The 23898-nt window shown below is 41.6% G+C and overlaps 1 long non-coding RNA gene across 1 annotated transcript; it reads right to left on the minus strand.

Moving 5' to 3' along the window:
* Positions 1-978: 978 nt before the first annotated feature.
* LOC131232906 (uncharacterized) lies at positions 979-2817 on the minus strand. The gene is made up of 3 exons (XR_009164976.1): positions 1793-2817; positions 1397-1585; positions 979-1131 (listed from the first exon to the last, which is right to left on the minus strand). It is a non-coding gene; the product is annotated as an uncharacterized LOC131232906 (long non-coding RNA).
* Between the last annotated feature and the right edge of the window lie 21081 nt (positions 2818-23898).

Here is a 23898-nt window from a genome sequence, read left to right on the forward strand (position 1 = left end):
GGAAAACTATGTAGTTAAGTATGAGTTTATTTAAGGGTTTTCTCAATGTCATCAACGTTTCAAGAGAATTGAGTATATTGGTTGTATAAACTGTTCAGAGTCAGCAACATTTCCTGATTTACAATTCCTTGTAGTCTTGATTGGCAACAACAAAGAATTTGCAATAAGATTCCAATCATTTATTTCAATAGTGCGCTCATTCATATGTATTTGTCCTATACAGAAAATAGTTCACAATACCAATAAAGCTCAATTGTAACAGGTTCTGCCTCAGGTACATGAGGTGCATGTATATCTCTATGTAGAACATTTAAAAGATGTGCAAGGTTCCATGTTCCAAAAGACCTCCAAAAACAAATTAGAATTCCATCTCCATTAGAATGAGAATGTAAATGCAATTTGTAACTCTGACAAAAACTTCTATGCTCTGGCAAAACAAACCAAAAATGGAGCAATACAAAGAAAAAAAATGACATGAAACGGAAAATAAAGCTACCAAAATCTATGCCACCTGAACAATTTTCTCCATTAAAAACTATAGGCTAGAAATAGACAACTGAGAATGAATTAATGCCATTTCCAAGATTACATCATGATCTGCTTAGTTGCAGAATTGAAATGGACTGCAAAATCAGAGCTATCTAGTTTTCGGAAACTCAAAAACTATAATAGCTTCAGAAAATGGAAGGAAAAAACATTACTCCTCTTTGTTGATGTAGGTTTTGAGTGAAATAAGAGCTATCTAGTTCTAGTAAACTCAAACCCACGGTGATGGCCACTCACCCAACTTATTGTTTCCCAAAATCATGAAGTTTTACCAATAATCCATTTACAAAAAGATTGAATGGTTGATTACAGTGTTCATGTCCATAGGTAAATGATACAAGATTTTTTTTATTTTTTATTTTAACAACAAAAACAAACTTATTGAGGAGTGCATCAGAAAGACACTGATGTAACTAACCTTTGCACAAAAATTACGGACTTGATTCTAATCTACTTGTTGATACGAGGTCATGTAGAGCTCCTTTCTTAATGACAAAATTAATGGTGTGATTAGACCAACAAACCTCTTCCCATACAAGTACGACATGGGCAGATAAACCATTCGGCAGTGACACCACATCCTTCCTACGCAGTGAGAAATTGAAGGATTTTATAGGATGCTCTTGTAGACTTAGAAAAGAAAGAAAAGGAAAGAAAATTCCAGAAACTGGGCACTAGCATATTACCAATGAAGATGACCCACATCGTTAATCATTGTGGGTGTTTGGTACTGCAATGGATCACTGAAATTAAAGATAACTAAATCAAACTAATTAGGTCTAGTTATGAAAATGACCTGTTTTGCCATTTGTTGTGGGTGTTTTATACTTATAAAGCTGGGGAGGCTGACCTGCATGACCATATCAATAATCAGCTGTGGGCGGCTGCGTCGCTTGAGGAGGTTCCTGAATGGGTGCTTTACTTCCTTGGCCACACGGCTTGCCTCCACAAGCTCCAGGAACTCAGGCTCAACGTTGTTGGTTCCATGAATCTTCTTGAGCACTGTCTTCCCTTTTCGAGGTGGCCACGCTCTATGAGGCTATTAGGAGTGTCGACAACCAAAATAGAGCCGACGGTCAGGAGGAGGGCTAGGATCCCTGCTAGCCCAAGATGGATTATGAGTTCCGGTCTGCACCACCACTCGTAATTCGATATGGGGAATTGGTGGTGGGCCAGATTCGTTGATTAAATAAAACTGAATTAAAATAAAATAAAGAATAAATCGGAAGTGGAACTAGAAAAAGACCTGATTAGCGAAGCCGACTCTACACCTCAAGAATATCCTTCCTATAATGAGCATGGCAAGGTCCTGGGCAGTTGCATTTAGCACCACGCCAATGATGAAGAAAATCCCTGTTTTGATTTTCAGCCCCAGCTGTTTCTGATTTAAGCTGAAGCATGGATATCACGGTTTCTTTTATAGATTTCAATGATTTAGGAACAGTTCCTCCTACATTGAAGGCCTGTTTAGGGCCTAGTGAATGGACCATATGACGAAATTCCCACTAATCAACCAATCCTAACCATCCATTTGACGGTTAAAAGTCAAACAGCGATTGGCTCAAATTCCAAAGGGCCAAATTGAAATATCAGTTGGGCCAGCAATTAGGATGGCCCGGATATGTGGTTACCTATGTAACTTTATGCTCCGAACACAATTGGGCAAGCAATTGGATAGCCTGGATTGTCATATAACCGTGACATGTGTATGTTGGAAGAGTTACCACCATTTTCTTAAAATTGTAGTTAACTATCAAAGGAGTCATCATACATGTCAGAGCTCACAAACATCTTGAAAATGGTAGTTTAGTGAGTCATCTTGCTCAAATGTGGCACTCATGCATGGCTATTTATCATTTTAAAATTCACATTAATAAATCAAAGATAATCATCATTTGATTGATGGTTATCAAATGGATAGTTAACAGTGAATGGTTCAAATTCCAAGGCTAAATCAAATGATTAATTTCATGTGGTTGGTGAAATTCTGTTTTATGCTCAAAGCACAATCGGTTAAGTTATTTGTACAATCAAGATTGTCATATAACTTTTCCATGTTCTGTTGGAAGAGTTGTTACCATTCTGAAATTGGCAGTTACTCCTCACATGGCACACAAGTATAGCTTTTTAGACCATTCAAATTGTAAGGCACATCTTGAAAGGTGCATGTTGGAAATCAAAATGATAAATCAATCCTAACTAACCAAATGGTGGTTATCTTAATGGATGGATAAAAATGATATAGTGAGTGGTTCAAATTGCAAGAGCAAAATTAGATGGTCACCATCATCTGCACGGTGAAGCCCATCCTATGCTCCTATCAGATATCCCGAACACATGCCATATTGGCACATATTTTTCTTGTAAAGTGCATGTGGGAGAGGATTTCCATAGGGGCCTGGCCGCAACAGCCTCCGTAGTACCCCATTCTCGGCTCCTGAGGTAGGTTCCGATCCTGGGATCCTACAAGGAGGATTTTCATAACAATATAATCACTTCCAATGCGAGCATACCCAAGATCACAGCAAGTACATCTGAGAATAACAAAGGCACACATCACAAAATCCACTAAAAATTTGAACTTTTACAATCATCCAAAAGGTCCAAAAGGACATACATGAGAATAAAAAGGAAAAGAGAGAGAAATCAGCAACACTGGAGTCCTCACTGCTCAACTCTACTCCATGCTCTGCTGCTACGGCGCCTACCTAGAGTCTCCTGCACGTATCAATCGTGCATAAGCTTATAGAAGCTTAGAGGGTGGTGTAAGTGTGTGACAATGGTGCACAGAAGAATAGTAGGAGGTATAAGGAGAGGAGCATAATCAATGAACATATCACTAGTCTTACCAAGGCTTACCATGAATGCGATGCAATAAGTAATGAGTGTCATACCAAGGCAATGTATGAAAGGGGGGCTTGTACAGCCAATGCTAATGCGATGTAAGTAATGTCAGTGCTCATATCCAAACCATAAGTCAAGTACATTTTCAATCATAAGGAAATCACCGGGGTCCATTACACTCTAACCCGCCGCTCTGCCGCTCTGCAGATCAAACGAGCGTAAGAGACCTCACTACCCGCTGTGGACAACCAATCACCAACAAGGCCTCGAAGGTAGCGGACCCATTTACGAGCTGGTCGACTCGGCCTAGCAATGCCTCCTCACACCGGGCGGTAAGGCCACACCCCTATCTAACCGACTACACGACGGTGGGAGTCGCGGCCTAGATATAAGGCCCTCGTGCGCTCATGTATTCCACCCGGTCACGGCGTTGGAGCAGATCCTTGGTACCATGGAAGTTTTGGGAATCTCACCCATGGGCATCCTACGCACCCAGTATGCTCAAGTAATATTTCCGGTGTCCACATATGCGGCCATCCACAAATGTACCTGTGAAGGCAAGGCCCTGATGAAGCAAGGGCGGTATCCTCATGAAATGCGATGCCAATGCATGAGTCGCACACACAAATCATGCACAAGTTTCAGGCACTCAATGTGCAAAAGGGAAGAAACTCCATCCCTGAATGACCACTATACAATGCAATCAATTCATACAGATGATGCATATGGGTTGCCACGATGTAAGTGTGCTACCTGAGGAATATGAAATCGTCTGTCCCAAGGAGGGTCAAGATCTAGGCACATCGACAGGTATTCTAAGAAGAAGAGAAGTCCTCTAGTGGGAGCCCAGTACTTTGGGATGACCCACAAACTAAGAGAGTCAAAATCCTAAGGAGGAACAGTCCTAGCCAGGCCCAAGGTGGGCCTTTAACCACCTATAAGGGCCTCTATGGGCCTACCTTAGGGCCACCAAGGAGGACATCCAACCTCAACTGGGTCCCAAAAGGTAGCCTACTATATATGCAAAGAAAGGTCCAAGGCACAATCAACCCATGGCCTAGTGGGCCATACACTAAGCCCAAAAACAAAGGCAACCTGGTGGGCCCTTAAGCAAGGTTAGGGCCCAACCATAAGGGTCATAGGTTCATTCATTGTGGTAGGCCTAATGGGCAGCCCATTATCCCAACATATGGAAAATTCTTAAATTTTTAACACATGTAAGTTGGGCCTCACATCTCGGCCCAAGTATGGATTTATTATAGTGGGCAAACAAGGGCCCAACTACTTGAGTATTTAGCCCATAAGGCCCATCACAATGACATGGTAAATATAGGACCCAAGGGTTCAATGGGCCTATCAAAAGTTCCAGCCCAACCAAGGCTATAAGGCCCTTACTTAACTAAGAGACTAGCCCAAGAAGAATCCTATTTGGGATGGGCCTTTAATCATACACTAATTAAGCCCAAAAAAATAAAAATTAAGATGATAAGATACTGACATAAATCCTCCTCAAATATAGTGGGCCATATTGCCCCAAAGAACATCTATAGGCAACAGTTATTGGGCTCGATGCCAAATTCCAGCCCACCCAAATTTCTGGGTTGGTTGGAGTTCAGCATTAGAAGTATTTTTTAGTATAATTAATTCTGGATGGCTCACACACATCACTGTGGGCCCCACCAGATGAGAGAGGATATACAATACATATATGAAATGGGCCAGATTGTTAGAATGCAAGCCCAGCAGTAGCCTAAGGCAGGGATGTCCCATGTGTAGGCAGTCCTATGGGCCTGGGGTATATGGCCCAAAAATCCACCTAATGTGTTCTAATTGAATAAAAAGGGGGCAAGTATGATCAATCCCCTAAGTACCCTACATGGATGGGTGGTGGGACATTCAACACATCGAGGTGGGCCCACGAAGCAGGCTAGATGCCCCAGCCTGGGCGTCCCTGCCTAGCAGACCACTTCCAGCCATACCACGGGCAACTCAAATGTATTTTGGATCTGAAATTTTACAAAGTGATACTTCCATAGGTGACCTACACCCCCACAAAATTTCAAGATTTTTGGACACTTATAAATATTTTAATTTATTTAAATAAAATAGACTGTCCAGAAAATCGGACTGACCTGGACGTCCCAACGTGGTGGGCTAGTCCGACCCTTGCCACGGTGTACACAGAGGTCCATTGGCCCTGAAATTTGGTAAGTGGGTCCTAGAGTGGGTGGAACATATCTCCACAAAATTTCAGAATTTTTAGACATATATAAATATTTTAATTTATTTAAAGAAATCAATCTGTCCTAAAAAGCGGACTGATCTGGACACCGTATTGTAATGGGCCATTCCAGCCACCACCATGGTGTGTACAGGTGTCCATTGGCCCCAACATTTTGTAGGTGAGTCCTACCATAAGTGAACCACCTCTCTGCAAAATTTTATGATTTTTCGATACTCATAAATATTTTAATTAAATTAGGAATTTCAATCTGTCCAGGAAGAGATGTTGCTGTCCATGCATTGTTTACCCAGTAAGGTGGGCCCAACCTTCATCCAAGAGGGGAAAAATGGAGGTTTAGTAATTTCTTCATAAAATAAAGTAAGGTGGTCCATCCTTCAGAGAAACCAAGCTGAAGTGTATGTTTTCCCTCCATACATGTGGGTTGGACAGCCCAACAAGGTGGACCGCCCACCCCTATGGGCCTCCTTTTTGGGTACCATATCATGGACCATCTGAGGTATGACCCATCACACCTCATGGTGGGGTCCACACCTTCTCATTACACTCCATACTTATAAAGAAAATAATGACAATCATGATCCAAAAATCCATGCCAAAGATTGAACATGACAATCCATGCAACAGTCCAAGTTTTTGGACAGCAATACATGGCTGGACACATCAGCTTATATCTCAATAATCCCAGCCATAAAAAGGGTGTGTGGCCTTCCTCAGTGGGCCCCACATAAGTCCAGATCACATACTAGAACTAGGACACTTGCATGCATTTGATTAAGGTGTCCGATGATCATGGAGTTAGGTGATAAGAGCATCCCACCTTGCTGGATTTTTATTTTTATTTATTTTGGGACATCCAAGGCCCACTATAAATGGGCCACCCACACACTATCATCCATACATCAGAGAAAGAAAAGAAGGAAAGAGAGTAATCCGGCCATGGGGGTAAGGCCCCGCCACTAGTGGGCCCTCCCAAGAGTGAATCATACCCATACAACTACATTGATTTTACATGCAACATAAAATCACTACATGCATGATATATAATTGTTATGGATGGTTGGGATGTCATCCCAACATGATCCTTAGGGTCTAGATGACCTTAAGATGGAGTGGATTATAAAATACATCATGATGGGGTCCATGGAGAATGGCCCCATCATGGATCATGACATGCATGTAGGATGGGCCAAAGGGCCACATCCATGGGATCAAATGGGATCCCCACCATGGATTGGTGGGTCCCATATGATCCATCTAGAAAGAAAAAAAAGATCAAAGGGTAGAGAATAAGATCAACAATTATAATCACCCACCTTTAATCTTCAAGCTACCACCAACACTATGTACTCCAAGCTCCAAGCTTAAAGGTTCAATGGTCAAGATGAATTTGTGGTGGCTAGATGGAGGAAGAAAGGAAGGGGAAGTTGCTGGAAATTGGGAGAGGGAGGGCTGGAAATTCTTCCATGGAAGAGGAAAATGAGAGAATGAAGGAGGAGAGAGAGGAAGGGAAGGTTGTAGGGGAGTCATCATTACTCTCCCTCCTTGGTTAGAGAAAGAAATCATAACCTATGGTGATACAAACAATGCTTGCTAGGGTAGGTTAGGTGTGGGTAGTGTTTAGGATGGGTAGTGTTTATTCCATGGGAATTATAGTGTGTGTGGGTGGTGTGCATGGGAACTTGTGCCTGAGAGTGGTCCATATGCTTTTGTACAAAAAGTGGGCCACATGATGAAATGCTCACAACTTTTGATCTATAAGTCGGATGAATGCACAAGACGCGTCGTTGGAATCGCAACGACGATGCGGTCAAAATGGTATAGGTCTCAACTCGATCCGAGTCGGGTCTTCATGACTGGGCTCACGGATGACCGCAAACACTATCCAAGGGTCACGGGTGGCCGGGATTCGACCGGTAGGACCGCGGGATCAAGATGGATGGAATGCATACTCACACACACACACATGCACACATGCGAACTCGGGTCGGGTCTCACAATATTGGCACATATTTTTCTTGTAAAGTGCATGTGGGAGAGGATTTCCATGGGGGCCACTTTGCAAACCTTGAAAAATAGAAGGCAAAACAACAACTCTGTCAAATTGGACACTAAATAAACAAGCAGCATTATCTAAATCATCAAATGATATACTTCACATAAATAATATGAGAAATATCTGACAATGAGTATAAAATAAGAAGAGGAACTATATGAACCTCAATGATATGGCCCAAGGACAGGGCCTTAGGAACAATTGGTGAAGTAAGAACTGTAAAGGGGACCACAAATAGCTAGGAAAAAGGTTATGATGATGATTACGATAGAAATCTTGACTGTGTTAAATGGCAATTTCTTTTGTCAGCAAGAAACAGTGCAGGTGGGCCCAACTTTCCATGACTCAGGCCATTTCATCTTGTGGAACATATTGTGAATGGGGTGTGCCCCAAAAGATCTCCCCAATTGGAAAAACTTTCCTATATGATCAGTGGAATTGTTTCCCCATTGAAAGTGAGCCATAGGTAAACTGTCTTTATAGCCCATCAATGGGAAAAAAAAGTTTAGAATTGCAAGGAAAAGGAGATTTTTGTACATTAGCTTGCATGATGGCAAACCAGATGAGCAATCTAAATTACAGAAAGGTGCACCTATATCATTATTATGCTGAACAATATGGTCACTTTGTTCAGTCAGCATCAGATAATACCTCACACAAATATTGTAAGTTATGAAAACATAAATTTAATGAGCTGAAAACCAATTTGATCTTTTCATTCATCTCTTCATACAACATATACAACTCAATATGCATTGTATATGTGTATAAATACCTAGCCAGACAAGATATGTGCATAAGCATACAAGATATGTCATACAGATGTACAAGATACACTAGTGGGACCCACTCTCTCTACATGAAATGATTGAGTGAACTCAATTCTAGAAATACTATAATATAATGCTCTATTGTATCTAGGATTTACTGCAGAAAAAATACACCTTCCAAACACAAGAATGAAGTGGAACAAAGATTCGTCAGTTATGTCGACTGATTTAGCAGAAAACTAAAAATGTATCCAAAATGAAATGTCAAGATAACTCCAAAATGGCTAAAAAATGAAGAACTTCAAGTTTAAATAGGCTCAAACTAAGAAAAACCTTGAATATATCTCAGAATTATTCCAAACAACAGTTTAGTTTCTTGGTGGTGATGCTCCAAATTCAAAATCAGCAGTGTGCTTATTTCATTACCACAATAATTTGTGAAAATGATTAGTATTTTCAGCAAAAACAATGACTAGATGTTTATTATCATTTATTCATGGGCTCCATGTACCCCACTGGGCATGGATTTAAGTAGCCTTGCAGAACGTGACTCGTCTGGGGACCAAAACCAGTATGACTTGCCCCTTCTTCATCATACTCATAGACATATGAATATGCAAATAAAAACTCTACAAAATTATATGATTTTCAGCTCGGTTCTTGAAAATTACCTACATGCATGCTCTCTTTTGCCTACTGTTATTCTGCTTTCTTAAAAATACTAGTTTCGCCTACTTTCTTTGAAATAAACTAGGAAAATGGACATAATCATAAAACCATACAGATTAACTTGAAAATAAATAATTTGGGTTTTTACTATCATCATCCCAAGTATGCTCATCATTAATGAATAAATATTAGCAGAAAAAAAATGTATTAGACACATACCTGCAATTTTTTGTAGATATACCAAAACGGTAATAATAGAAGCAAGAACAGAATCTGCACATATCAATTAAATGTCTGAACAACATACTTTATCTAGGTAGTGTTCAGAAATATGATCATACAGAACTAAAACAGTCCAATCGGATATCTGGATTGATACAAAAAAAAGCCTTCTAGGTTTACCTGTCCATATGACAAAACTATTGCAATGCCGACAAGGCTAAAGAAATTTGCTAAGAGAATGTTGAGAATAAATGGGAGAGAATCATCAATAGTATATAGATCTGAAGATAACCTGTAAAATAAAGACTAATATGTAAACAAATACACCATACAGGAGTTCCGATAAGCCCACGCGCACTTTCCACATGCATCTCTATATGTGGACATGCATGGCAACTTCACGATGTGGAAGTCCAGGCCATGCATCAGGTGGATGTGTGTGTAGATACATGCCAAATCCTTGATTCCCATCAGTAATTGATGGTGTAGGGAAGCATTCTAATGCATCGGAGAGGTCAACCGCGTCCGACGGAGATGAAAATGAGGGTTTTGGACCGCTCTGCAGACGGGACATACAAACGTAAGAGATTGCATGGATTTCAACACAGATTTCGGAGAATTGGGATCTGAAACATACTTTAGAGAGATTAGTTTCTTGATTTCCTTCTGTGATTGCTGAGATGAATGAAGTATCGATCAAATCGGCTTCGGATGCAGCTAAGAAAGCTAGATTTAGGGATTTTGCGATTATCTGCAAAAGGGAAAGGGAAATAAGAGAGAGAGAGAGAGAGAGAGAGAGAGAGACTAACCATTCTTCTTCTCCTTCTTGTAGAGAAAGGGAGTATTGAAAACCCTAGCGAGAGAGATAGAGAGGTTGGGAAACAGAGAGGGAAATGGGGTTGAGAGATAGAGAGAGGGTGAGGGAGCGCGAGAGATCGAGAGAGGGCTGAGTGCAAGAGAGAGAGAGAGAGAGAGAGAGAGAGAGAGAGAGAGGAGAGGGCAAGGGAGGGTGAGTCGCGGGCGGGCAAGGGAGAGAGAGAGAGAGAGAGAGAGAGAGAGAGAGAGGAGAGGGCGAGGGAGGGTGAGTCGCGGGCGGGCAAGGGAGAGAGAGAGAGGGATTTGCTTTCATAAAATAGGGTGCACGGGAGAGGTGTGCGGACGGGATTTTAGGGGTGATTTATTTTAGGACTCGTGGGGCCCACCGTTGTGTATGTTAATTATCCACTCCGTCATTCATTTTAACAGCTCATTTTTAGGGTTTATCCAACAAATGAGTCATATCTAAGATTTAGGTGGACCACACCACATATTAACGATATAAATTTATTTTTCATTCTTTCTCATGGTGTGGTCCACTTAGACTTTTGATCTTTTTAATTATTGGGCTCATGCACTGAAATAATATTTCAAAATTGATAGACCGATTAGATAAAATAAATATATTTCATTGGGCCCCATGGAGCCCCTTAAGCATAGTCAGTCTCTGATAAGGCCCTATAGGGAGGTATGTTTTAGCTACAGATAAAGTCTGTTTTAGCTACGGATTTAATTTGTAGCTAATTAGCTACAGATTAAAGCCGTAGCCATAGACCTCTATAGTCTGTAGCCTTTGCTCATTTTTTTGGTAGTGAATCTTCTTATTCTTCAACTTGTTGTACGTCCAAGTGGGAAATCTCTCTTTATGCAAATGGACCATAATGTCGTCTCCCACCTCGAACACTTTTAGTCTCCGATCTTGTCCACTTATTCTTTATACTTCTCGTTCGGGGCATGTAGTTTGGTCTGAACTTCTGCATGGATGCCCATGATCCTGTCTAACATATGTTCTGCTACAATACTTGTGCCTCGGAGCTTGGGCAGAGAGACCAAGTCAAGTGTGTGGTGAGACACTCATCCGTAAATAATTTGGAACGATGATTTCCTTATCAAGCGGTTCACCATGTTGTTGAATGCAAACTCTACTTGAGACAAGGCCAAATCTTACTTCTTCAGTTTTTCTCTTGAAATACAGTGAAGGAGGTTTCCCAACATGAGATTTACAACCTCGGTCTGCCCATCAGTCTGTAGGTGGTAAGCGCTGCTGAATTGAATTTGTGTATCAAATCGAGTCCATAAAGTCCGTCAAAAGTAGCTAATGAATTTCGTGTCACAATCATAAGTAATGGTTTTAGAGACCCCGTATAGCCGTACGACCTCCCTAAAGAACAAATTCGACACGTGTGAAGTGCGCCATCTTAGAGAAACGATCTACTACCACGAACACCGAATCCATGCCGCGTTGTGTTCGTGGGAGACCAAGTACGAAGTCCATAGATAAATCCTCCCAATGACCGTCAGGCATAGATAATGGGGTGTAGAGGCCCATATTATGAAATTTCTCCTTAGAGATCTGACAAACATTGTCACGCCCCAAACTCAGAAACTGGGCTCACAAAATTTCCGATCGTTGAATCCGGTGCCGACAGCCTCCGTAGTACCCCATTCTCGGCTCCCAGCGCTCATACGCCAGATTCTGATCCTTGGATCCTACAAGGAGGATTTTCAACATGAATTTGTCTCATAAGAAGCATAACTACAAGTATACCCAAATCATAAGAACAACATCATCACCACATATCTACTAATATAATCATTTGAGTACAATGCTGAAAGGGAAATACATTTATCGAAAATCAAAGCTCCTGAGGTCCGCTGCATGCTCCAAGCTCCACGTTGCTGAAACCTAATGCCACCTTCATGCATCTATCGTGCATAAGCTTATAGAAAGCTTAGTGGGTGGTGAAAGTGTGTGAGCAGAATATGCGTGCTCAGAATGTAATATCAGAGTAAACGGAGATACTGATAAGTCCACAAGCCATACAATATTAGAGTAAGCCAAATACTGACGAGGTCATGAATCATACGATATCAGAGAAGCAGAAATATACTGATAAGTCCATGAGTGCCATCAGCCGTACCAATGGAATGCGATGCAAGGCATGAATGCTAACGGCCATATCAATGCAGAAACATGGCAACCCAAAATGCTAAATGCTGCGAATGCAATGTAATGTGCGGTGCGAATAAAATGAACAAGCTGGAGTAAATTTGGGATGACAGTACGTAGTATCATAGGCTATGGGATCCATCACAAGGGACTTCTATCCAAACTAGTCTCATACCTAAATTTGGATAGTCAGGCTCAACGTGGTAAACTCCTGATCTCAGGTTAGTCATGCGCCCCAACCGAAATCCTGGCCATTGCGACGGTATACGTAACATATAGTTGCGTACCATTAACCCGACTGAATAGTGAATGAATGAATGAGTATGCAATTCCTACTCAATAAATCCACATATCAGCACCGTACATCTCTGAGATCATCACCAGGGTCTAGTACACTCCAAGCTGGCTACCGCCCTAGCCGACTGCTTAGCCCAGTGAGTGAAAAAGACCTCACTATCTGTCTGCCAATAGTATACCAATGCCTACCAGGCTCGTCGATAGCGGACCTATTTGGGAGCTGGTCAAACTTAGCCTAGCTTATAGCCCCCTCACTAGGACGGATAAGCCCACACCCCCTCCCAACCGACCACGACATAGTGGTAGATGCGTCCTACTGGTATTCGACACTTGGATGCTCATGTATCCACTTGGTCTAGACGTTAGGGCGTCTCCTGGCCTCGGAGGTTTAGGGACTTTCACCCACGGACATCCAAAGTGCCTAGATGCTCGAACCAAACATTTCCAGTGTCCCATTTGGCCATCCACGATATGCCTGTGAAGGTCATAGCCTTGATGTCACTAGGGTGTACAGTAATCATAATCACACAATGCAAGATGCATGAGTCATGTAGTCCAGTCATGTATCAATCCTGCGCATACCGTGCACTCGTGTGAGACAATCTCCGCTTATTAGGGAGTCTCATAACAACCTGTCCAAAGACATATGCAATGGTCAACCACATCTCATAATAAACATGCAGATGATGCATATGGGCATGTACATGATACTATGCTGTCACATACCCATAAATCAGTATCAATAACCGACATCGACAATCGACCTCGACAATGTGGACATTTAACCAACATTGCCCCTAAGGAATGGTCCACATAGAGCCTAACATATAGCGGACCTATGGCCTCACACAAGGGTCAAATATACAACACCATAGGCCTCACTCAAGGGCTTAATATACATCACGATGAGCCTTTCACATGGGCCTAATATACATCAGAATGGGCTCCATCGCATGGCCCTCAAATGCATCACAATGGGCCTCATCACATCGGCCGCATATACATCACATTGGGCCTCAAACACGGGCTAAATGCACATCATTATAGGCCTCAAATACGAGCCGCATATACGTCACATTGGGCCTCGACAATTGCCTCAATATCCGGCCTCGACAATCGGAATCGGCCTCAATAATCAGAATCGACAAATCGGCCACGTCAGTCGGAATCGGCAATTAGTCATGATAATTGACCTCGATCGCTAATTGGCAATCAGTCACGACAATCAGAATCGATCGATAATCGACCTCGATAATCAGAATCGACAAATCGACTACATCAATTGAAATTGGCAATTGGTCATGATAATCAGCCTCGATCACTAATTGGCAATCAACCACGACAATCGGAATCGATCAATAATTGGCCGTGATAATCGGAATCAGGAAATCGGCCACGTCAATTGGAATCAGCAATCGGTTATGATAATCGGCCTCAATCACTAATCGACAATCAACCACGATAATCGGAATCGATTGATAATCGGCCTCGATAATTAGAGTTGGCAAATCGGTCACGTCAATCAGAATTGGCAATCGGTCACGATAATTGACCTCGATCACTAATCGGCACTCGGCTATGACAATCAGAATCGATCGATAATCGAAATCGACAAATCGGCCACGTCAATCGGAATCGGCAATTGGTCATGATAATCGGCCTCAATCTCTTATCGGCAATCAGGCACGACAATCAGAATCGATCAATAATCGGAATCAGTAAGAATGGGTCTAATAAGGCCTAATGAAAGGTTATAATGTAGACATTTAACCATCATTGCCCATCAATGTTGACATTTAACCAACATTGCTCCCAAAGAATGGCCCACATGTTCATCATTACATACATCATGGCAAAATCACATATCTTAACGGGCCTTGAATATACGACAGGTGGGCCATGCACCTGGGCCTCATATACATCACATTAGCCCCTCATATACATAATGTTGGGCCTCGCCAAAGGTCACGAACACATCACAGTGGGCCTCCTTACGCAGGCCATATATACATTATTACGAGCCTCACCAAATGGGCCACAAATGCATCATAATGGGCCTCATATCTATGCCCAGGTGGACCCAATCATATGGGCCTCAAATACAAGGCAGATGAGCCCTCTCACATGGGCCTCAAATACATCACATTGGGTCTCGCCCGCGGGCTTCAGATACATCTTAATGGGTCTCGCCCGTGGGCTTCAGATACATCTTAATAGGTCGCGCCCATGGGCCTCGGATACATCACAATGGGCCTCGTCCCATGGGTCTCCAACCTATCGCAATGGGCCTCATCAAATGGGTCGTAAATGCATCACCATGGGCCTCATATGCAACAAGTGGGCCGCATTACTTGGGCCTCTTGTGCATCAAATGGGCCATGTATCCAGGCCTAACAATACAAATAGGTGGGCCCTGCCCATGGCCTAAAATACGTCATGATGGACCTCATGGATGGGCCATGCTAATGAGCCTTAAGTGGGCTTGGACCACACCAAAATCATCACAATAGCTGTAAGTGTAACAAGTGTATCACTATATATTATCATCCCATGGGGCACATGGCCCATTAATGATGACCAGCACTGCCGAAACACTGTCCATATAAATCAGCACCATCCCAACATTGTCCATGTAGATCAGCACCATCCATTGTCCAGGTGCATCAGCACCATCCAAACATTTCCTATGTAAATCCGCGCCATCCAAACCTTAGACAACACGTCCAAACATTGTCTAGCACCGTCCAGCATAATTTGGACGGTGTGGATGAAATAATACATCATGGTGGTGTCGAGGTAGTGGCCCAGCAGAGATTTAAATCGGCCTTAGCTAGGCTCAAGCATTAAAACGAGCTTGCCAATGGATGGATGGTTTGGATGGCACACATCCACACATGGGATCCACAGAATTTGCTGACGTCAGTCCAACAGTGGGTCCCACCATCTAAACGGCTTAGATGTATATATACATCACGCGGGACCCACGGAATGTGCTGACGTCAATCAGCAGGTGGGTCTCCCCATCAAAACGGTTTGGACGACATAGATAATACACATGCATCATGTGTGGCTGGCTGCTGGCCAGCGTACACAAGCCAAACCCGTTTCTTCCAAAATAGGTGAGTCCCACATGGGCCCACATGTTCATAATATATATATATATATATATATATATATATATATATATATATATATATATATATATATATTATGAACGTGTGGGCCCATGTGGGACTCACCTATTTTGGAAGAAACGGGTTTGGCTATATATATAATATTATAATATAATGTAATATTATAACATATATACATACAGATATATATATATATACATATATATAAAATATTATATTTAATATAAATGACAATGTCCAGGCCCCGGACGGCCTGGACAGACACATATCTCAAGGAGTAGCCCCACACGTGGGTGGGTCCCACCGTCTAAGGACGGTGGATACACCACACGCATTATGGTGTGGCCCACCCAAATGGGTGGATAACTTGGATGGGTCCCACGGACCCCACTGTTAGTTCACACCTCATTGTTAGCCACCCCACTAGGAATCGGTACTAAGACCTCAGTGTTGAAACAAGGTATCTTTCACTCAGTCTACCAATTGAGCTATGGATCTAGGTGTGTTAGAATAAATACATCAAGGAGGGCCCCACCCACACGTGTGAGGTGGGCCACGTCCTAGATGGACGGTTGGGATGACATATAAACATCATGGTGTGTCTCGCATGGATGGGGTCTACCGGTAGATGTCATAGATGTAAACATCATGGTGGGCCATACACCTCATTATCATCATTACCATAAAAAAAGACAGAGAGAGAAAGAGAAAAAGGAGAGGTCGGATGGTGATGGAGGGACCCTGCCACTATGGGCCCTTCATGGTTGCAATACATAAATCAAGATGGGTCCCACCATATGTGGGCCCTCAAATCACAAAAATTAAATCATAAAACACCCACCGTTAAATCTCCACTTCTTTTTTCCACTAATGTAATCTAAAGCTCCAAGGGGTGTAATTCAACGATCGAGATAGACTTTGGATGGTGGAGATGGGAGGTAGAAAGGTGGGCCATACTAACTCCTCTCTTTTTTCTCCTTGGAAGCCATGGAAGTTTCCTCCTTTTGGAATTGCTTGAAAATGAAGAAATGAGAGATAGGGAGAGAGGTGATGAGAGAGAAGTGATGGGAGAGAGGGATGGTGAGTGAGTGATGGGTGATGGAGAGAGTTAACTTTTGGGTACTTGGTTGTAAGAGAGTTAAGGGTTACTTGTACTTAAGGATGGGATGTGGTACTTGACATTTGATGTGATTGATTTGATATTTCTCTTGGGATTTGCAATGCGTGGCGTTTTCCTTGAACTAAACGCGGGCCTACATCTCCTAGCCCAAGTATCGCCTCAGCACTAATACACAGCGTCAGAATAGCGGCGACGGCGCAGTTGCAAGGGTACAAGTCTCGGTTTGAGTTGACTCTGATATACGGGACACGACTCAGGATCGCGCGCAAATGCCGATAACAGATCGCGGATCGCGGGAGGACCAAGGAAGCCTACAGAACGGTACGGTCTAGGATATGAGCCTTACAAACATGACAATATTATACAACTTTTCCCACATCACGTACCAATTATGGACAGTAATACCGCTCTTCCACAAGAGCTCGTGTCTTGTATTGCCCAAGGTGTCCACTGAGGCCACCTCCATGTAGCTCCTGAATAATCTGCTGTCTCAGAGAACTTTAGAGGATGCACAATCGATTCCCTTTGAAGAGGAAACCTTCCTGCATTTGAAGCTCATTGGGTTGATCTTCTTGGCACTTTATTCAAGAATCTTTGAAGTCTTCATCCTCGGCATACAGTTCCTTGAGACAGTCGAAGCCAACCACCTTATTGTTCATCGTAACAAGTAGTGATGCACGACGGGTGCATCAACCACCTTATTCTGCTGCCCTGACTTGTGCTTCAGAACGAACGTTAATTCCTATAAAAATGTAACCCATCTAGCATGCACACGATTCACATTAGTCTGACTATTAATAAACTTTAATGCTTGATGGTCAGTGTACAGAACAAACTCTCTTTGAATTAGATAATGCCGCCAATGTCACAGCGCTTGAATGATTACATACAACTCAAGCTCATATATTGACCACTTCTTTCGAGCTTCGTTGAGTTTCTCGCTATAGAAGGCTACTGGCCTGCCTTCCTGTGATAATACCCCTCCAATTCTGACATATGAAGCGTCACACTCAACCTCAAACAACTTGTCGAAATAGGAAGCACCAGGACCGGTGTTGTAGACAAACGATACTTGATCTCATGAAAGCCTTTGTCAGTTTCATTTGTCCACTGAAACTGTCCTTTTTTTCATACAATCTGTAATAGGCGCGACTATTATGCTAAAATTTCACACAAATCGATGATAGAAAGTTGCCAACTCATGAAAACTCCCTACCTCATGAATGTTTATAAGGATCGACCATTCCCTAATGGCTCACACCTTTTCATCGTTCACACGAATGCCCGTGAACATTTCAACAAATTCTAGGAACAACAAGCTGTCCATTAAAAAACTACACTTCTTCAGTTGAGGTACAACTTGTTAATTTGTAGGACCTGCAGCACCTACTTGAGATATTTCCTATGCTCTGTATCATCCTTACTATATATCAATATGTCATTAAAATATACTACCACAAATCAGCCAGTGAACGGTTTTAGAACTTAATTCATCAAACGCATAAAAGTACTTAGTGCGTTCAATAGGCCGAAAGGGCATAGTCAGTCACTCATACAACCCTTCCTTAGTCTTGAATGCCGTTTTCCACTTATCACCAAGTCAGATACGAATTTGATGGTACCCGCTCCTTAGTTCTAATTTAGAGAATACCTTAGCCCCTTCTAGCATATCGAGCATGTCGTCCAACTATGGTATTGGGAACCGATATTTGATAGTAATTTTGTTGATTGCCCGGATATCAACACACATGCACTAGCTTTCATCTTTTTTTGGCGTTAATAATGCTAGTATGGCATATGAGCTCATGGTCTCTCTCAAGGGACCCTTATGGATCAATTCCTCCACTTGTTTCTGAAGTATCTTACACTCCTTCGGACTCATCCGATAATGAGGGCGGTTGAGCAGGCTAGCCTTAGGGATGAGATTTATGTGATGTTGGATGTCTCTCATAAGGGGTAACTCATCAGATAAATCTTCAAGCCAAACTTCTTTGAATTCGTTTAGCAATAATCTTAAACTTGGAGGAATGGTTGAGGGTTCTGATTCCTCACCCTTCACCACTAAAGCGTATACCTTACCAGTTTCTTTAGATTCCTTATTGAAATCATGAATGGTCAAGAGGGAACTCCCCTCCACTTTAGAGGCTTCAAGGTGGTTCTTTAGTGCCATAGGGGCAATGATTATTTTTCGACTATCTTTGACGAATATTGAAACATTGTTTCTTCCTCGATGGGTCGCATCATGGTCCGATTGCCAGGGTCGACCGAGTAACATATGGCATGCTTTCATGTCGACTATGTCATAAAGTATTTGATCCTTATAATTTTTATCAATTGAAAATGAGATAGTGTATTGTTCAGTTACCTTGGTCTTGTTCACCTTTTTTATCCAGTCAATTGAGTACGGGGAAGAATGTTTTGTCGTTGGTAGCTACAACTTGTCCACCATTACTCTTGAGACGATGTTCTTGCTACTACAACTGTCTATGATCAAATCACAAACCTTTCCATTGACAGTGCATCACATAAGGAATATATTATGTCGCTATGGATATAATTCCTTTCGTACGGTATACGGTAATCGCCTCACAACTAGAGATTCACCACGATCCTCGCCAGTCAAGTCATCGCCATCTATTATTTTCTCAGTGGCCTTATTTATGTCATCAAAGCTATGGTCTTCTTCTGCGGCCTCACATTCAGTGCCCATTTCATTTATGGTCAAGTGTGCTGCAGGACATTGAGGATAGGTGTTTAATAAGTGGCCCGGTTGGCCACAGTAGTAACAATTGTTTGACCTTGGCCGAATGTAAGGATTTGGAATTCTACTTAGGCCCGTTGTTGTAATTGTTACACGCTGAGGCTTAGATGAGTCACTCCCCATATCACGATTTACAATTGTAGGAGGTTGAGGACATTATCCTACTGGTTCTTTTCCTCGTGCCTGCACTAGATCCTGCGCGAGACCCATTATGGAGAGTTGAGTTGAAGGATAAGACTGATTCAAAACTCTTGCAAGCTGCAATTCTGCCCTACCTACCAACTCAACTGCTTCATCCATGGTCTTAACTAAGTGCATTTGAACTCGATCCTCAATTGTCGATCATAGCCCTTGTATAAATCTGCCACCTTCTGTGACTCAGATTCTGACAGATCATTTCGTGTTGCCAATCGCTGAAATTCTTCAGTGTAATTTGTGACGGTTTAATTTCCTTATCGGCAATTCTGGTATTGCTGGAATAATATTTGCTCATAATCACTGGAGAGAAATCGTGATCGAAGAAGACGTCTCATCCGTGGCCATGATGAGATAAGCACCTTGTTCTGTAGGCTCGTGAGAGTTATAATTGCTCTCACCATGCAAAAGCACCCGATTTTAATTTAAATGGTACCAATTTTATCTTCTTATGATCTGACATGTCCATATAATCAAAATATCTCTTCACTTCGGTTAGCTAATCGAAGAAATCTTTTATGCATAATAAACCATTAAAACTAGGAAGTTCAGCCTTACATCGATAGTCTCTTTCAGCACAATCTAAATGATTGCTTCCATGAATTGATCATCAGGCAAAACCTTCATTAAGGTCCTCATTGCTAGAACTTGAATCATTTGGTATAACCATATGGTTTGCCACTTGTAGTGCTCTATGGAAATCGAGGTTGCGCTGTATAGCAACCACGGGCGGTAGAGCAACCACAGGCGGTGGAGCACCGCTTAGGGCTTGAGGCGGAAGTAATGCATCCGCAAGACAGTCAAGGGTTGCCTGTAGCCCTTACATGGTCAACTGACTCTCCCGGTGGAAAGCTTTCATTCTTTCCACAAGATCACGAATCTCTGAATCATCGTCCACAAGATTTTGGCTTATACCTTTGTTGTTTGCCATCGACCTGAAGGGAATCCTCACTTTGATACCAATTGATGCAAGGAAGAATGTGATGAGGTCGAATACCGTCTTCCTCAAGAGGATAATTGTCCCGAATCCACGAAACTTCTCTAGATTCCTCACAGAGACTTCTCGAATCCATGAGAAAGAAAGCAAGCAAGATGAAAAATAAATTCTATAAAATTTGAAATTGATTAATGAATGAAATAAACAAGTTCACAACCCTTTAAACAGGAGTACCAAGCAATGTGAGAGAAATCTGAAGCAAACTACAACTAAAACTCGTAGAATTTACAACTTACTATAAATAGTAAACTTACTATTTATAGACCGTCGTGATGTCTACTTGTGCGCAAGGTTTTCCACCAAAAATAGTAAGTATCCTATTTGGCTTCACCAAACCGTTCTCCTAATTATTCTAAGCTCTTTTCACGTTGGGTGCAACTCTTAAAGCCCAACGGATGAAGAGTTATAATCAAACCAAAACGTACTATTTATAGTAAAAATGGAATTAAAATAGGGAAATGACCATCGATCCGGGGGTATTTCACAAATTCGGCTTGCACAACTCGGCATAGCAGGGTTGGTTGGCTAAAGTAGCTCATTCTACCTCAAAATCATATATTTTACACCCACTACTCATTCCAAATTGTGAGATATGTCCGATCTAAGGTCTAACAGTTCAGATCACTTCTATCGTCGACTGGGACTCTTCTGATCCATCTTGGCCATGAAATTTTCTGCCACCCACTCTACATTACGTATCCATTACATTAAATGTCTTATCAATATTGATACATATACTTAAATTGATTTTTATTTTTTATTTTTTTTTGGAAGATGTGAATAAATGCAAATGAGCAATAAAGCAAAGGAGCAATAAAGAAAAATTGTCAGTAGAACAATAAATACAATATTCTCCTCTGAACTTGGTAAGATGTAAATGGACATAGACAAGATAATAGCCTAGGAAAGTGCGCACAAATAAGTTACTTGCTCGAGAAGATATTTTCTTATACACATGCTGGAATGTAAAAGGACACTTCTTATTCACAAGGGGGAATGTAAAAGGACACACTTAAGTGAAGGCTTAAGAGACTTGTGCACGAATGCACAACCAACCAAAGACAATGATCTTTCATGACACATACCATAAATGAATGTCTACATGTGGTTAATGACGGGCTAGAAGCACAAAGATCATGTGGAGCCATTTTGAATAAAAAAAAAGTGTAATCAGCCACATCTGCTAATTGATTGGATAATTGATCTCGAGGATCATGGAGTTTGCATGCAAGCCACTACCTCTGAAAGACTACAAAATTAAGCAGAGAACAAAGAGCTCTAGGCCCTATGTCAATCCAACACAACTCTTATACAATGTAATGCTGCCTAGCCTTCGCTTGCCATAGACACCTTTCTTAGTTTAGATTCAATCTTAACTACTCCACTGCTGGCCAACAAAATGCTGCAAAAAGCATGGATCAATCAAATTATTCTACCCTATGTCCACGAACACACTATTGGACTACTAAAGGATATCTTGAAGTCTCAAATAGATGGCCAGTGAGGCCTTCTTGCTTAGGTGCTTAGAGATACCATCGCTGCCTCACCTACGATGTTCAGTTTCGTAACCAACAAATTGTCGTTATCCACAATTATCTCTCCTACAAACAGTTAGTCAAATCATGATAGTCTTGCCTACGAAGGGAGGTTTCGAGTAATGAACGAAAGTCATTCCCGCAACTATCATCCCAACAAAATTTGGTTTCAAGTGACGAAGAGAGTGCCATCTTATCAACTTTCTTGCTTATGAAGTATGGGGTTAGGTGAAGACCAAAATATCATTCTTAATGACTAGCTCATTTATGAAGCCCAATGGTGCGGGAAAATGTCATTAACGACCGTCTCACTTGTGAACCCCAACTATGCAACAAACGGACTATCGAAGATCTGTTTGCCATTAGATGTCTTGCTTATGAAGCCCAGTTCATTCTATTTGAGCAATGAATAGATGACCATTCTCATGATTCACAATTGTCTTACATAACAAAGCTTAGCCACGTGACAAATAAATTATCATCTCTTGACAACTATCTTGTCATGAAGTCAGCTGAGCACTTTCTTGCCTGATGACTTTCTTGCTTCGAAGTCTGGTATTTTAGCAAACTACAAATAGATTGTCATCAGTTATCATGTTTTACAGTTTTTTTTTTTTTTTTTAATTCTTTTTATATCTTTTAGTCATTTATAGTTACAAATACAACATTAATATTGTTGCCTTCGGACTCAATTTATCTTTTATCTATATTGCCATATTGTTGAATAGTGTGAGCTATTGCACATTTAATTGAAAATCCTTTCACTCGAATGGTAGAAGAATAAACCCTTTCCTTCGCAAATCGCATAATCCCATATCTAATCTTAAACCGTCTATTTCAATATTTAGGGTCACAAGGTGTTCCGTTCAATTAGAACTGCATTCAGCTCCAATAAGCTCCTCACATGCATAGCGTGTAAAATAAAATTTGAGCAAAACACTATAAGTAACATGAGAAGGATAACTTTGCGTGTTAAGTGATGTTGCATGATGAACCACTATTATTTAAATGGATTCAACCCTAGCCAGCCAGCTGGGTGGTTCTGGGTCACCATCCAATCCAAGTCCCGCGCACGCGTGAAGAAAATAGGATTAACATAAAAATGCCAACCGGCGGTTGACAGATTCGACATAAATTCATGAACATCTCAAGACAAATCGGCTGAAGAATAGGGTTTTGCTTATCCACATCCGGAAAGGTAACAGATGGACAGTGTTCTGTACATTTATGCCCATCGTCTGATCATCTACACCGTCAATCTGATGGTCCTCATCGTCGATGGAGAATCTCCTGAAAATTTTCTAAAATGGGAAAATACCAACATTTAGATACTTGGGCATGTTTTACATTGAATGTGGCAATGTGGCAGCATTTTCAACTTCATATCTTTTTATGGGACAGACATTGAGTTTAAAAACTCCAATCTGGAATATCTTTGTGCAGATACCCAATTCACGAGCCGATCTAATCTACGGTTTGGATGACCGTCACTTGGTCCCAGTGTAATAGAATCTGAGACGTCGA

Source organism: Magnolia sinica, chromosome 18, assembly GCF_029962835.1.
Source record: "Magnolia sinica isolate HGM2019 chromosome 18, MsV1, whole genome shotgun sequence".
NCBI classification, from domain to species: domain Eukaryota; kingdom Viridiplantae; phylum Streptophyta; class Magnoliopsida; order Magnoliales; family Magnoliaceae; genus Magnolia; species Magnolia sinica.